Source organism: Callospermophilus lateralis (genome assembly GCF_048772815.1).
Source record: "Callospermophilus lateralis isolate mCalLat2 chromosome Y unlocalized genomic scaffold, mCalLat2.hap1 SUPER_Y_unloc_1, whole genome shotgun sequence".
In the NCBI taxonomy this organism is placed as follows: domain Eukaryota; kingdom Metazoa; phylum Chordata; class Mammalia; order Rodentia; family Sciuridae; genus Callospermophilus; species Callospermophilus lateralis.
Window position 1 is genome coordinate 509,835 of NW_027510163.1, and position 16,877 is coordinate 526,711.

The 16,877-nt window shown below is 42.3% G+C and overlaps 1 pseudogene; it reads right to left on the bottom strand.

Annotated features, from left to right (window-relative positions):
- Positions 1-759: 759 nt before the first annotated feature.
- Positions 760-8,993, bottom strand: LOC143639910 (uncharacterized; annotated as a pseudogene).
- Positions 8,994-16,877: the final 7,884 nt, after the last annotated feature.

Genomic DNA, 16,877 nt, shown 5'->3' on the forward strand with positions numbered 1-16,877 from the left:
GATTTATTCTTTTTATTCCAAAAGAATCATCCCAGTCCTTAGTAAAATACTTAGAAAACTAGATTTCCCACATTTCTCACACTCACAGGGCTTCTCTCTGTGAGTGTTTTCATATATGAGAAAGAAAACAGGACTGAATGGGAAGCTAGCAGGATGTAGCAAATCCCCCACATTCAGAGGGTTTGTTTTTCAATGTGAGTGAAAGGGCTTTGAAAGCAACAGGGAAAATGGAATGATTTGTGATATTTTTCACATTTGAAGAGTTATTGAGTCCAATGTGGTGGTGTATGCCTTTAATCCCTGAGACTTGAGAGGCTGATTCTAAAGGATCAATGTTGGAGGCTAGCCTCATCACCTTAGGAAGACCCTAAGAAATGCAGCAAGTCCCTGTCTCAAAATAAAATGTAATAAAGAACTAGAATATAGCTCAGTGGTAGACCACCACCAGAAAATCCCCAGTCTCTCTTTCTCTCTCTCTCTCTCTCATGCACACACACACACACACACAAACACACAAACATATATTTTCAGAAGTGTGAGCAATTTCTTGTGTTTGAGGATAACATGAAATATTGATTTACCATATTTCATATTCAAAGGATTTTTCTCCAGTAAACTTTTTACATGTATATGAGTGAAACAGTAATAACAGAAGAGTTTACCAATTGTTTTCATGCATACAATTTCTCTGTAGTATGTGTTCTTTCACGTATGTGAAACAGACAGGATGTGGCAAAGTCTTTTCCACATTGTTGACATTCATAGGGGATGTATTCTTCCATGTTTGTGAAGCTGATGGGATGTAGCAAAGGCTTTGCCACACTGCTTACATTCATAGGGCTTCTCTCCAGTATGAGTTTTTTCATGTGAGTGTAGCTGACTAGACTGAGCAAACGCTTTTCCACACTGCTTACATTCATAGGGCTTCTCTCCAGTATGAGTTCTTTTATGTATGTGAAGGTCACTGGATCTAGCAAAGGCTTTGCCACAATGTTTACACTCATAGGGCTTCTCTCCAGTATGTGTTCTTCCATGTATTTGAAGGTCACTGGATCTAGCAAAGCCTTTGCCACACTGTTTACATGCATAGGGCTTCTGTCCAGTATGAATTTGTTCATGTGAGTGAAGGTGAGAGGACTGAGTAAAGGCTTTGCCACACTGCTTACACTCATAGGGCTTCTCTCCAGTATGAGTTCGTTCATGTCTGTGAAGGTCACCAGATTTAGCAAAGGCTTTGCCACACTGCTTACATTTATAGGGCTTCTCTCCAGTATGTACTCTTCCATGAATTTGAAGGTTACTGGACATAGCAAAGGCTTTGCCACACTGCTTACATTCATAGGGCTTCTCTCCAGTATGAGTTTGTTCATGTGAGTGAAGGTGAGATGACTGAGTGAAGGCTTTCCCACACTGCTTACATTCATAGGGCTTCTCTCCAGTATGAGTTCGTTCATGTATCTTAAGGCAAGAGGCAGTAGTGAAGGCTTTTCCACATTGTTGACATTCATAGGGCTTTTCTCTGGTATGTATACTTCCATGGTTATAAAGCTGATGGTATGTAGCTAAGGCTTTGCCACACTGCTTACATTTATAGGGCTTCTCTCCAGTATGTGTTCTCTGATGTATTCTAAATAAACTGGGATAAGCACAGTCTTTCCCACATACCTTACATTTGAAACGTGCATTCCCCGTGTGTGTGATCTTGTGCCTTTGAAGACTTGTGTGTGAAATAAAGGATTGACCACCTTGTTTACATTCACAGAGTTTCTCTCCAGAATAAGTTCTTTCATGCCTTCTAAATAAAGAGGAGAAATAAAAGGCTTTCCCACATACCTTACATTGAAAAGGTTTACATTCACTGTGTGTTCTCATGTGTCTTTGAACACCTAGGAGAAAAGAAGGGGCTTCACCATATTGTTGACATTCATCAGGTTGCCACCCAGTATGAGTTTCTTCATGTCTTTGAATGTCACTGGAACAACTGATGACTTTCCCATGTACTATACTTTCATATGGTCCATCTTCAGTTTGTGTTAACATTTGTGTGTGAACACTTTTGGGAGAAAAAAGAGATTTCCAAAATTTTTTAAATTCACATGGCTTCTCTACACATTCCTCATCCTTGTAGTATTTGTGTCCAAAGTGAGATGTGATGTCCCTATTAAGGAATGAAGGACATATGAACTCTTTGGCACATTTAATAAAGTCACATGGATTTACTTTATTAAAATTTTTCTTTGTTCAATTAAGAATTGGAATCAATTTGAAGGTTTCCCCACACTATTTTGTGCCTTTGAAGTTTACCATATAACTTCTTTGAAGAAGAAGTGACCGGCACATAATCGATGCTTGATTCATTCACAATTTGCTATTTATTTATAGATCCTTACATTACTACCAACATCAGGTAAAGGCTAGGTTTTCTGACTTGCTCAACTTGCCTGAAAATAATGAGATTGAAAGGAAACAATCCTTTTCAATACAGCTTTTCTATGGCTATTATCCAAATAGTGATATTCTCATATGCAATTTCATAGTATGGTTTGAATGTCAAATACTTTGAAAATACTGAATATCTGTTAGAGTTAAGTATATATTTCTGGTAAAAACATTATAAGAATAAATACTTCTCAAATTATGAATACTTCATTGGTTGATTTGCTTTAAATATTATATGACAGTTCTCAGATTCCCTCACGAATTCCTCTTGTGAGTACAGTTACCTTATATTGCTCCCAGAGTTTTCAATCTGATCTTCAGTGATTTTGTCTTCCCACTTGTTTTCTTAAATGGAAGAACAGAACAATCTTTATGAATATTTAGGAGCTAGAAATGCTTTGCCAAATCGTAGGTGCCATTTATGCTGCAATAATTCAAGAACTGATTCCCTTTTAACCTTCTACATAAATGAACAAAATAACATGAGTTCTCTATTTGACTAATTTTAGAAACATCATTATTACCTATAGAAGCCAGGTTTCTGAAGACTTCTAACATCACATCCCTGTAAAGGTTCCTCTGGGAAGGATCCAGCAAAGCCCACTCCTCCTGGGTGAAGTTCACAGCCACATCATCAAAGGTCACTGAGATCTAAAATATTCCACCAAATGTATAGTGGAGGCCAGGAGAGATTGACAGCATGAGAAATCTATACTCAACATGCATGATGTTCACATGATTCCCTAGCCTCTCAATTAATTCCATGATTTGGTCCATCAAATCTTTACTGCACTCAACTTCTTCCAGCCATTTCAACACTAGAAATTCACTACTCAGAAGGCAAACATCATAATGATTTATACCCTTTCTTTGGTGAGTTCACAGGAAGTAAGACAGGCTCCCAGATCACTCCAAACTTCTTTATTGGTTGCACCTCTATTACATTTCCTAGAAATGTCCTGTGTGGTACAGAGCTAATATAAGGACTTCTGATAGTACTTATCTTAAGAAAAGAAAGGTGATGAGAAGGAAATTGCAGGAATCATGAAACTAGGCATTTGAGATAGATTCTGCCAACCACATTGGCTCCCTGTACCTACAAAGTTAATATAGACAACATGGTAATACTGATGTGTTGTTTCCTCTGAAAGTCTATTGTTCCATACTTAAAGAAATGCCTAGAACCCACCCTAACCCACAACCTCTGGGCATGGGGTCACTAAGGAGATTCCTTCCTAGACAACATTTAGACAACCTTTCACACAGGTTGTCACAATGCATTAGCTGGAGATAGAGCTCATCCTGTGTGATTACACTGAGAACAACTAGAAGTTTGCAGGTGCTTTACTCCAGAACAAATTTAGTCAACTAGCTTACTATTAAATCACCAAAACAAACATGAGTTCTCTATTTGATTAATTTAATTTATTTATTAATAAACACAATAACTTTATAATTCCCTGTGGTTACTGTCAAACCAGAATGGGGTAAGTGAAAGATGGCACATGTGTTAGAAATAACTCAATGACCCAAAACTGTCACCTGGTCCAAACAACAGCCTTACAATAACTCTCAAACAATCTTCTTAATAAACAGCAGGCACTACTTTTCTAAGTCTCATGGGAACAATGAATGTCTAAAGACTGGCAAACTCTTCTTAACAGCAGCCGGTTCACTACCACAATGTACAATCATGAGACACATACCAATGTTCTGCTCAAGGACATTTTGATCAACATTGGGCCACATGTGCAATGGTTGTCTGTTGTGAAAGAGATTCATGGTTCCTCCAGCAATGGTGGTGCAAACAAACCTAAGGCAGAAGCTCTTCCAGAGTGTGGTAAAGCAACAAGTTTGTATCCCAGATTCCTGAACTATCCCACACAGTCTGGGTGTGAAACAGGCCACCATTCACATCTGTAAGCATGCTATGATGTCTGCACAGTGATGGAAAAGGCAAAAAGAAAATGTCCTGCCACTGACACAGAACCATACTCAAGGACTGAAAACATACAGAACCACCCAAAACAATGAAGAATCCACAATTATACTCAGAGACATCAGCCTGACTCTGTCAGGACAATGATGCACGCTGGAGGGCTTCATGGGCCTTTAACTGAAGGGGAAGCACACTGAGGTCTCAGGGTCACAGCAACACTGCACAGGAAATAAACAACACCCCTACAAGTGCACCACCAGTAAAATCCCACCTATGCTCAAAGATCATGAGAGCTAAAGCAGAAATAAAATCAGGAGCAGCTGAAAAGCCTCCAGGGAAGGGGACGTGAAACACAAGGCTCTAAATAGACACATATTGAAGCAGTGACTAAGGAGAAAAGGTGACCATTTTGAAGGAAAAAAACGTAAAAGTCCATTATAGGAAATTCATAGGGAACACTAGAGGTGGTGCTCTATTGGTATCTCAGTCATTGAACGCACATTTCTGAAAAGAGCTAAAAGCAATCATTGAAACTGCCGCTTCAAAAAACCAGAGAAAGAAGGGCAAGAAAAACCTAAATTAACCACAGGAAGGTGTTGATGAAACCGCAACCAGGAAATCCGCAGTTTACAAAACCAAGTTCTTCATGAACATCAGCATCAATGATAAACTGACATAAGGCTAAGAATACAGAGGACCGGGACTGGGGTTGTGGCTCAGTGGAATAGTGCTTGCCTAGTGCTTGCCAGCAACTGGGTTCAATCTTCACTGACACATAAAAAGAAAGAAATAAAAGTGAAAAATATACAATAACATTAAAGAAAAAAGCAAAGAGGACTGAAAACCTGCTATCAGATTTAAAAGTGTCATCGTCAACCATGCATTGGGACTTCAAGATTATCATAAACATGCTTGACACAAATTAGACAACTTGCAGAAACAGGACCATTTCTTTGAGAGAGACAATCTTCTACAACTTACAGACTAGGGATCAGTCCATGGCTGCTAAAAAAAAAAAAAAAGACTCAATAACTAATTACTTCCCAAAAAGGCAAGGAAAGGCTCTGACATCTCAAACAGGTGTTCATGAGACACTTAAGAACTGCCACCAATTTTCTACATTTTTTCCAGAACATAGAAGCTGAGTTAACACCTCCTAATTCTTTCTGAGGCATAAGTTACCATATTATCCAAATTAAATAGATAAAGGAAAGTATTAAATAGAAAAGAAAACTATGAATGATGCTCATAATCATAAATGGAAAATTTAAACATAAATGCAAAAAACTGTACAATTAAAATCATCACACTCCAGGTGTCTATGCAAATGATGGGAAAATTATGGGCACAGGAACTCTCACTGGAGTGACTACAGAAGCCATATCCAGAACTGCCCAAAGCTAGATGCAAGAAGATACACTTTTCAATACTGAAAGGACAAGATGCAGTTTAACGACCCCAATGAACATCATCCAGACAATGAGCTCTGTAGCCTGGAAAGATACAGCACCCTTATAGGCAGACTGGTAAGTGAGAGAAGCCAGTTTCAAATGGCCAAGTGCAGTAAGATTCCAAGTCAAGAACATTCTGGAAAAGACAACATTATAGATGCACTAGCAGAACTGATGGGTGCCAGGGACTCTGGGAGCAGAGAGAGGGGGATGAATGAGGAGGAGTGATGAACAGGGGGAACCCAGGATTCCCAGAGCAGTAAAACTCTTCTGTATGACATTATCTTGTAAACTACGTGACACACACAATCACATCACACAGAGGAGGAACCCTAAGGTAAAGGATGAACTTTGGCTTATCATAACATGTTGCTTCATCCATTCTCTTTATCAAATGTTCAACACTGATTTAGTAACTAACAAACACCCTACACCAATGCAATATGTTGAAAAGAGTGGAGACTATCGGCTGGAGAGAAGGGGTATTCCATACCATGAGTAATGGCACATTTAATTGTCATCTTGATTGGATTAAAAAATACTGATGATTAATGAGATTCTGTGTATGTCCATGAGGGTGTGTCTACAAATGATTGGCATGTGGCATAGTGAGCCAAACTGGCAAACCTTTTTAAGCTAGGCAGCAGCATCCAATAGGACTGTGTCTTGGGTGGAACAAAAGTTGGAAGAAGAAGGAAGTAGCAGCAGATCAAGCTCCTTTCTTCTCCAATGAGTTCTTTTTTTTTAATATTTATTTTTTAGTTATCGGCCGGCACAACATCTTTGTTTGTACGTGGTGCTGAGAATCGAACCCGGGCCGCACGCATACCAGGCGAGCGCGCTACCACTTGAGTCACATCCCCAGCCCCAATCCAATGAGTTCTTGATTGCTACTGCAATGGCCTGAGAATATTATACTCTGCTTCTTCACTCTCCCAAAGTGGAGTCTGCCAGTGATTCTCCAAGGAGTTTCCAGAAACTTTGGTCTGGACCAGGGCAGCACCACTGATCCCTTTTGTTCTGCCTCTTGGACTCTGCAGCAACTACTCCTAAAACTCTTCAGCTGCAGATGGCCACTGTGGACATCCAGTTTTGTGTCAAGTAGGCCAATCTAATAAGTCCCCTCTTATAATCAAACTTCCTCTTAATGCTGTTCCTCTAGAGAACACTGACTAATTAACTATGTAAGCCAAAAATTGCTCTGAAAAACAAAGTCTAACTAATAAAGAAGTAAATAAACTACCAAGCCATGAAGTTTTACAAATATATACATAAGAAATAATAGTATATGCTAAATAGCATTTTCATAATAATGCAAAAATAAAGCAAAGAGTCATAGGTACAAATTTCAAAACTATGGACAAAAGCAAGGAAACTGATTTTCAATACTATTTCCATCTGGAGATAAATTGGATGATAAGTCTTCAAAAGTCATTCCAGGGGCTGGGGTTGTGGCTCAACAGTAGAGCACTCGACTCTCACGTGCAAGACTTTGGGTTCAATCCTCAGTACCACATAAAAATGAATAACTAAAATAAAGGTATTGTGTCCAACTACAAATACAAAATAAATATTTTTTTAAAAAGTCATTACAACTGCTGGTGTGGTGGTGTGCACCTGTAATTTCAGTCACTAGGGAGGTCAAGGCAGAGAAATGGCAAGTTGGAGGCCAGTCTCAGCAACTTAGCAAGATTCTCAGAAATTCAGAGAGACTGGTCTTCATCAAAAATTCAAAGGGGGTCTGGGATTGTAGTTGAGTGCCAGAGCACTTGCTAGCATGTTCGAGGTACTGGATATGTTCCTCAGCACCACAGAAAAAGTAAACAAACAAAATGAATGTATTTTGTTTATCTACAACTATACAAAATATAAAAAAAAGAAAAGAAAAAGAAATAATAAATACATAAGAAGAAGGTCTGAGAATGTGCTCAGTGGTCAAGTGCCTGTAGGTTTATTCCCCACTATAACACCTGCACACCTCCAGAACTTTGCTCACAAATTGAAATTCATTTCTGGAGGAGAACTAAGCATGAGCAAGTCCATGGCATCAATCCCCAGCACTCAATAAGAAAGCAAATAAATAAACAACAGTCTACAATACTAATTCTCTTGCGCTGGAGAGTAGCTCAGTATTTGAAAACTTCCCAAGCATGTATGTGAACCTCAGATCAATCTCCAGCAGTCCACACACACACACACACACACACACACACACACACAGAAAAAAACCTAAAATACACATAATGAGAGATAAAAATGATTATAATACAAAAGGTACACAATTAGAGGCATAAATTACAACAAAATCAATGGAAAGACAACACACTTTCTCACAAAGGAGATTCAATGTTCCCATAATCTACACTCTCTAAAAACACACTGAGCATTTCAGTAAATTCTGTGAAATTTAGGGCATGGTTTACTGTATTTTGGGGGTAAACATAAGAAAAACTACATCTAAAATGGAAATAGGAGGGTTGGGATTCTGGCTCAGCAGTAGAGTGCTCGCCTAGCACATGAGAGGCCCTAGGTTTGATCCTCAGCACCACATATAAATAAATAAATAGGTATTGTGTCCAACTATAGCAACAACAAAAAATACTTTTCAAAAAATTGAAAATAATAGACTGTATCTAAGACCAGCCAAAATGTTGTACAGGACAGACAGAGTAGAGAGAGCATTTATGTTGCACCCAAATTTCATAAGCTAAAAGGCCTGCTCCCAAAGGAGTGGCCCTAGGAGGAGGCACTTAGGAGGGAACAGGAATCAGGTGACATAGTGGGAGTGCTCTTGAGGGGATCAGCACCCTGAGGGGATCAGCACCCTTATTTAGACAGATGTATCGCTCCTTTCCAGAAAAAAGTGCCATTTACTATTTCACTGATATTCAGTGATTAAATGATCATAATTTTGTATTTCAGGTATTGCCAAAATTGTCCTTAAAATTTACAATGAAGATGGGAGTGATGGTGCACAGCTGTAACCCCAGCAGTTCAGGAGTCTGAGACCCTTGGCTATGTAGCAAGACTCTGTCTCAAAACAAAGAATCAAAAAAGGGGCTGGTGTTTAAGCACTTCTGGGCTCCATTCCTGATACCAAAAAACCACACAGTTGACAGGAACCTGTCAAGTCCAGACAACAACAGTGAAAAACTGGCATCCATTGTCAAATTTATCACCTTGTGAAGGACAGGTATTAGTTTTTATGAAATCACATTCATAAATTTATCCACCACTATTTTTCAGCAATAATGCGAGACAAAGTTTCTCTGTATCTTATGTGGCATTTTGGAATCTAGAGTTGGATTTCAATTTGAAAGACAAGATTGAATCTTTACAAACTTTCTATGCACACTCAGGAATAGCAAAAGATAAATTAGGTAATTAGGAGTTTTCTTTTCTTTCTTTCTTTTTTTTTTTTTTGGTTTGGTTCCCCTGAGATTAAACCCAGGGATATTTTACTACTAAGCCACATCCCCAGTCATTTTTATATGTTATTTTGAGATGCAGTCTCATCAGGTTGTGTAAGGCCCAGCTAAGTTGCTAAGGCTGTCGTCAAATTTGCAACACTCCTGTCTCAGCCTCTGGAGCAGGAAAGATCACATTTGTGCCCCAGTGTACCTGGCTGTAAGTTGTGGATTTTAACACTGGATATATAACTAGACTTTAAAATCCACTTCTTTCTTGCTTCCTTAATAATAGTCCATCCCATTTGGCTCTGTTTGTATGTGGTGCTGAGGATCGAACCCGGGCCGCACACATGCCAGGCGAGTGCGCTACCGCTTGAGCCACATTCCCAGGCCCTTCCCATTTGGCTCTGAATAAATAAACCTGGGCATCAGAAAAGTGAGCACATCATTTCAAAGTGATACACAGAAAGCTTTGGTGCTGAGGGAGCACACATGTGTCAGGCTCAAGGGGCAGGGAAGGTCCCTGAGAGCCGGGACATGCTCCCTCCTGGTCTTGCTCACTGAAAGCCTCCAGGATCACCCTCCCAGGGACCTGGACCATGATTCGAGTCTATGAGGCTTTTCAGGTTTGCACAGCTCTGCACTGGGGTGGGTGGTCCTTATGCTCTGGGAGAGGCTTTGCTCTTTCACACTGTGAGAGAATGAAAGCGCAGGAGTCACTGCTGACCTGGCCCCTCAGCACCAGCATCCACAGGCTGACTGTCCAACTTTCTCCAAGGAATTGGAATAGGGCTTGGGGAAAACAAGGTCCCAAGAAGTTAGCTGTCTAGATGAAGCTTGTTTCAGGAGATTCCTTAGTGCCAAGACCTCAGCTGATCCCCCAAGAGGCTGTACCTCAAAACATTGGCTGTCCTCTAAGAGGAGCTGACCTAGGGCCTAAAATTCCTTGTACCATGCAGGGCACAGGACAGCTGTGGGCACATGGTGGCAGCCCCAAGAAAGGATAGTGGCTGAGAACATAGGACTCTCTGAGGTGTCCAAAGAAAACCTGGCTGAGAAAATCAGATTTGGTGTCTACACCTAAGAAAGATAAAAATGAAACCAGAATTTTTACAGGTGTGAACTGAAGTTCTCTATGAACTTGCACTATATCAATGAACCTTCAGACCACCTGACTTCGGGGAACTAGACCACCATGAGGGTATAAGACAGGGTTCTGTATGGTTGGCAACAATTATCTTGGGCTCTCTAAGGGTCTTTCAAAGCCAATTACCTTAATTTCTGTATTATTCAAAAATTCTCCAAACAAATGAATTTCTCAGAATATATTACCAACCTTACCCGACATATAACCACCATTTTCCAAAGCTAACAATGTAATAAGGGACCGCCAGAAGAAATTTCCCCTTTTTTACTGTAGCCACCCATCTGATGATCCGACCAATGCACTTGGTTCATGTATTCATGCATAACTTTCTTTTAAAAATGTTCTTGTCAGTCATGCACAGTGAGGCACAACTTTAATCCCAGCAGATTGAGAGACTGAGTCAGGAGGATTGCTAAATTCAAACCCAGCCTCAGCAACTTAGTGAGGTCCTAAGGAATGTAGAGAGATCATGTCTCAAAGTAAAACATAATATGGGTTGCGGATCTGGCTCAATGATTAAGTACTTCTGGGTTCAATCCCTGTTATTAAAAAAATGTAATTTCTTCCAGAATGGGACACATATATCATTCAGGATAAATTGAATCCATGTTCCTGAGGATGGTCATTAATATTTGGGTCAAAATAAGCTATTTCCCTCAGGTATGGTGGCCAGTGCCTTTAATTCCAACAGCTTGAGAAGCTGAGGCAGGAGAATCAGAAGTTCCAGGCGAGAATAGACAACATAGCCAGGTCCTGTCTGAAAATAAAATTTTAAAGGGCTGGAGATGAAGGACAAGAGAATAAATCAGACATTATTATCCTATTTGACTACATGACCATGTGAACAGACATTAGGAAAAATCAGAAAAAGGGGAAGTTACACTCTATTTATGTATGATGTGTCAAAATGCATTTTACTCTCATGTAGAAGCAATAAAAGGCAAGTAAAACAAATACCTTCTGCCAAAAACAAACAAACAAAAAAGGGCTGAGGATGTAGCTTAAGATTCAATATCCCTAGTACCAATAATCCACTGCCTTATTTCACTTAGAGCAGCTATCTTACCAGAACACAAAATGTGCCAAGTGACTATTCTTTCCCCTCAAGTATGATATTCAGAAACAGAAAAAAAGTGTTATGCTTGCTAGAGATAGTGGCACATGCCTGTAATCCTAGAGACTCAGGAGGCTGAGGCAGGATGATCATAAGTTGGAGGAAAATGTCCAAAACAAGTGGTAGACACCTCTTTGTTTAAAAAAGGGGGTGGGGTGGGGGGGGTTCCTGAGGATTTTACTGACAAAGCTTCTCTAGTTTTGATCCCCCATATAAAAAGAAAATATTCCTTGCAATACTTCACTAGAGGAAAAGTGAAATTTAATAGACTGTTCATTTACAACACAGGAAGAGGTACAGACATTTGAGAGTGATGGGAAGTGGAGAGGAACATGGCATTTTAGAAGGCAGCAGGCAACTGCAAATGAAGCACCTACAGCAGCCTTCAGAGACTCTGAACAGGGAAAAGGAAAGTGGATTTGGGATCCTGCTTCCTGCACATTTGGAAGAATGGGGGCGGGCCACCAGCAGGGAGGGGAGGGGAAGGGAAGCTGGAGAACTGAGCAGCCCATTCAACAATGGAAGCCACAGGATGGAGCCCAGGGCCACCTGCCAGCGAGAATTGGGCCTCCTGCTCTGAGCTGACCTCAGGGACCAGCCCACCCCTCAGGCCCAGGGAGCAGAAGCCCAGGGCCAAACACCATGGAGGACTAGGCCGCACCCTCTGAAGCAACACCCAGCTCACCCGCGGGACCAGTGGACAGAGGCTTAGGGTCAGCCGCCAGGAGGTGACTTCAAGGTTCTACCTTCCAGCCCAACCCCCAGGACCAAAGGACAAAGACCCAGGGCAACCTCCAGAGGCGACTCCCCCACGCTCTGCAGCTCACCCGTCTGCGGGGCCCTAAGGCAGGTGCTGACGGCCTGGAAACTTCAGTCCTTGTCACAAACTCACCATTTTTGTCTTCCTTGGGGACCTGGTGTTCTCGAGGAACCTCCAGGCACCAGAGATCTCGGGGACACAGGCGAATCAGAGTAACCTAAGCCTTCTGAGTAGCGCACGTGGGGACCGGAAAGGAAGGGGCGGAATTGGTGAGAAAGGAAAAGCCCAAGAGACTGCAAAAGCCCGCCCTTCCCCTCTGTTCAGGAATCGGATTGGACAGTTCCACCCTAATGGGCCGCCTCCAGGAACGCCTCTGCCTTATGACTGACAGCTAATGGTATCCAATCACTTCCTAAAATTCCCTAGAGTGACAGATCCTTGGTCCCAGCCCATTTCAGGTGGAGTGTCTCTGCTGGGCTGGAAAAAAATCCCAGTTAGAAGCCTTTGCTTGGAACTTGGTAAGGATGGGATTGAGCTATGGCTCTGGGAGACTGCCTTCCCAGCATGGGTGATGTCCTGGGTGTGAACTCCACCACAGAAACAAAGAACAATTTTTTAAAAAGTTATTTAAGGAGGCTGAGGCAGGAGGAGCCCAAGGTTCAGGTCAGGATCTACAGTGTTACCCGTATTTACTGTGAAGGGTCCTTGCTTCCCCAAATGCTGAAGTATAACACCAGAGAAGCACGTGGAGAGTGCAAAGTGCAAGGCTTAATTAAGGGAGAGCAGATGGGGCTGGGGATGTGGCTCAAGCGGTAGCGCGCTCGCCTGGCATGCGTGCGGCCCGGGTTCGGTCCTCAGCACCACATACAGACAAAGATGTTGTGTCCGCCAAGAACTGAAAAATAAATATTAAAATTCTCTATATCTCTCTCTCCCTCCCTCCCTTCATCTCTCACTCTCTCTTTAAAAAAAAAAAAAAAAAAAAAAGGGAGAGCAGAAAAGATTCACCCCACCCCCCAGGAAGAAGGGGACTCCAAAGGAGAAATTCTTGGAAAACAGAGGTCTTCTCTCTTTTATATCTAAGGTCATCTTTTGTCCTCCCATATTCCTGTCCTTTATTTCTCTTTATTGTGCATGTGATGGGGTTGAAGGTGGAAGAACAAAGGGTGGGAAACTGGTGGACTGATGGGGCAGGGAGCAGAAACCAGGGCAGGAACAGCCTAGGGTGGTTTGATTAGCATCTCCCTGTTTCACTGGGAGCTACTTCATTAACCCTTATTTAGGACCTGCCCAGGGTCATGGTGAAGTGGCACCCTCTTTCTCGACAGAAAAGCCCTCTTCCCCATGGCTGATTTTAGGACTGTCACCAAAAGAGTCCATTGTAGATAAATTTTCTATTTTTATGTCACCCTGTTTACTTGGCCACTGGCAGAGAAGATACCAGCACTGGAGGTGCTGACACCCCCTTACTAGTTATCACAAATGCATCCAGTATAGTACTTTGAAGAAGTGTGCAAACAAGGCCTCTGGCCTTGAGCTGGGCTTCACAGAGATGTCTACATTTTTAAGATAAGTTACAACTGGGCTCCATGGTAACAGCTGGCAGGGGGAGGGAAGAAAGGGGAGAAGCAGCTCTCCCCTTCTCAGGTGTTGTCCTTGAAGAGTTAACTTGCCCAGAACAGTGAGAGAAAAAGCTGCTTTTATGTGAAGTTCTGTGAATTTCTGAGCCACTGTCCTTACAGGCTGGGTATAAAACTCTGAAACTCCCTGAACTCAGGTTCAGGGGATTGATTGATTACAGCAAAGGCTGTAACCTCTGAACCTGGCTGCATCAAAATAAAACTGTTTCCTGCTATCTTTGGTGCTTTGCCTCATTTGTCTCTACAACAATGGGACATTAATATTTCAATATCTCAGGTGTCTTTCTGGTTTTCCCAGGCTCAGATTAGACTCCATTTTCTTTATGGTTTCTATTGGACCACATTACCCTACCTACATAGACTCTTCTCTTTAAATCTGGCTTCACAAACAGTGTAATCCTATCTGAAAATAAAATAAAAGGGTTGGAGATCTAGCTCAGGGATCGAGCCCCACAGGGAATATACAACAGAACCTCAAAGAAAAAGATACCTATGTACATATATAGTATCACCTGGTGTGACCTCAGACAACTTAGCAAGACCAGTCACAAAATTTTTAAAACAATATTTAAAGATGTCACATATATCACACATGTGTGATATCTAAACATAAAAACAGTTTGACAATTATTTCTGTAATTCTCATCACCTTCTGCCCCCTGATCATTTGAGGAGATAGCCTGAGCTAAGAAAGAAAGCAATCGGTGTTGGTGATTTGGCCCAGTGTTCTCTCCCCAGAAGAACAGGGGAAAATGGGGAAGGGGAGTCAATCCTCTAAGGCAGCAATGTGCACTGGAAATAAAATGGCTGCCTTGTGCTTAATGTCCATGTTCTACATTCCACTATTAGGGGAGTTTTAGGAAGTGACCTGACTCTTGTGATCCCATGCTGTTTACCTCAAAACCAAACAGAAAATTTCATGATGAAAAGCAGGAAAGGAACTTTGATCAGTGAAGCTACACCAGGAAGACAAGGGCACCGTGTCCTTCACCCTCTCTTCAGGGGCTGTCTAGGACTCTCATGTTTATAGAAAGGGTAATCAGTCATTGGCATGTGTGTAGAGGGCACACTGTATGTAGGTTTGGTGTCATCAGTGGCTTCAGGCATCTGTGGGTCTCATAAAATGTCTGTGAGCTCATGGTCATGTGCCCCCTTGACACACTTCACCCCATTGATTGCATGTTATGCTCAAATTCAGGACCCCCAAAAGACCACAGAGTGTAAGATCCCTGTAAGCAGCAAAGAGGTATTTATTGTGAACTAGCTAAGTCCTCCATGTGCACACAGCAACTGGTGAAGCTGAGAGGCATGGAACTCAGGGTTTGCAGCCCTTTTATACATTCTTTGGGGAAGCAAGGGACTTCACATGCATCATAGCATCTCTTACCAAATCATCGCACACCACGGGAAAATCATGAAACAACTCTAAAACGTGATTAGCACATTCACTGGTGGGAACAATTGGGTAGGGGTGATTGGCTAGTACAAGAGGGGGATTCCTTTGAACTGACTGGTTTAAGCCAAGAAGGGTGTTTCTGATGAACTATGGGGTTTCCCAAAATGTTATGAACCTCCATACACTACTGGGAGGATCATCCAGCATCCCAGATATTTTCCCTGTCTCATGCTAATAGGTGGCTGCTAGGAGGTTGCTATGGGTCCCCACCTAGCCCGACTAAGTCTGGGACACCTAGCACAGCAGATCTCTCCTGTTATTTGTAGATAAACAACTCAGCAGGGTGGGAGGGTTGGTATGTGCCTAGGAGTGCTCTGTGGGTATTTGTAAGAACAAGGGTCACCCCCCAGCCCCCCCTTCCTTGGACAGACTTTGCTCTGAGGTAGAGGCTGGTTTTTCATGCACAGACTGACCTGAATTGACCTCTCAGGTAGGATCCCCTCCCTTGTGTTCTTTCCTTATCAGTGGTTCAGAGGCACCAACATTTTCAAGAAAAGCCACAAGCCCACCTGCTCCTGCCTGGTAAGCACCATATCCCTAGATGCTGACCCAGGGCTCTCACTTCCTGGGTTTCAACTGATAGTTACACCAGAAAGAAACAACAACCCTGCTCAGCTGGGCCCATGAAGCCTGCATATGAAACCCCACTTGGGGCACATGTGGCCTGTGGTGTTGATACCGCTGGTTACTGGAGAGGAGTTCTGCCCCCTCACATGTTGAAGTTTGAACATTAGAGAAGCAAGCCCAGGCAAGCACACAAAGCAGGGTTTATTCAAAAATGAGGAACATGGACTTCTCCCCAGGAGGAAGAAGGGAGCCATCCTGGTATCCTGGTATTCCCAGAAGCAAGGGGTTCAACCTTTTTTTTTTTTGTGAGTCCTAGGCTTCCTTTGTTCTCCATTCCTTTCCCCCTTATCTTTCTCCTTCCTGCCTTGGTGACTAGGCCCAGGAATGCTTGGTGAGATGGCACAAAGGTGACAAACAGGGGGGCTGAAGGGGGAAGGGCAGGATAGAGCAGACATGGACACATTAACAACCTTATAGCTCTCCGTAGAAAGGGGCAATTCCTGGGACAGGCTACCTTAGCAACAGGAAGGAGCAAGGGCAGGTTCTTGACAAGGGTGGAGCAAGGAGTGCTCTGAAGGAATTAATATTTCTGTCCCTCAGGGGACAGTCTCCAACTTCCCAGACTCACTCAAAATTGACTCCATTTTCCTGTCTATACTGACTGCCTGTCTCATTCTGGCTTCAGTATCTACCCCTGAAAAACCCGCCTCTGCCTAAGAGCAAAGCCTGTCCAAGAAAGGGAAAGAGCATTCCTAAGCACATTCCCACCCTGCTAAGTTGTTTATCTACAAATAACAGGAGAGATCTGCTGTGCCAGGTGTCCCTGACTCAGTCAGGCTAGGTGGGGATCCATAGCAGCCCCCTAACAGCCACCAGTCAGCATGAGACAGGGAAATACCTGGGATGCCAGATGACCCTCCCAGTAGTTTATGGTGTTGGGAAACCATGTAGTTC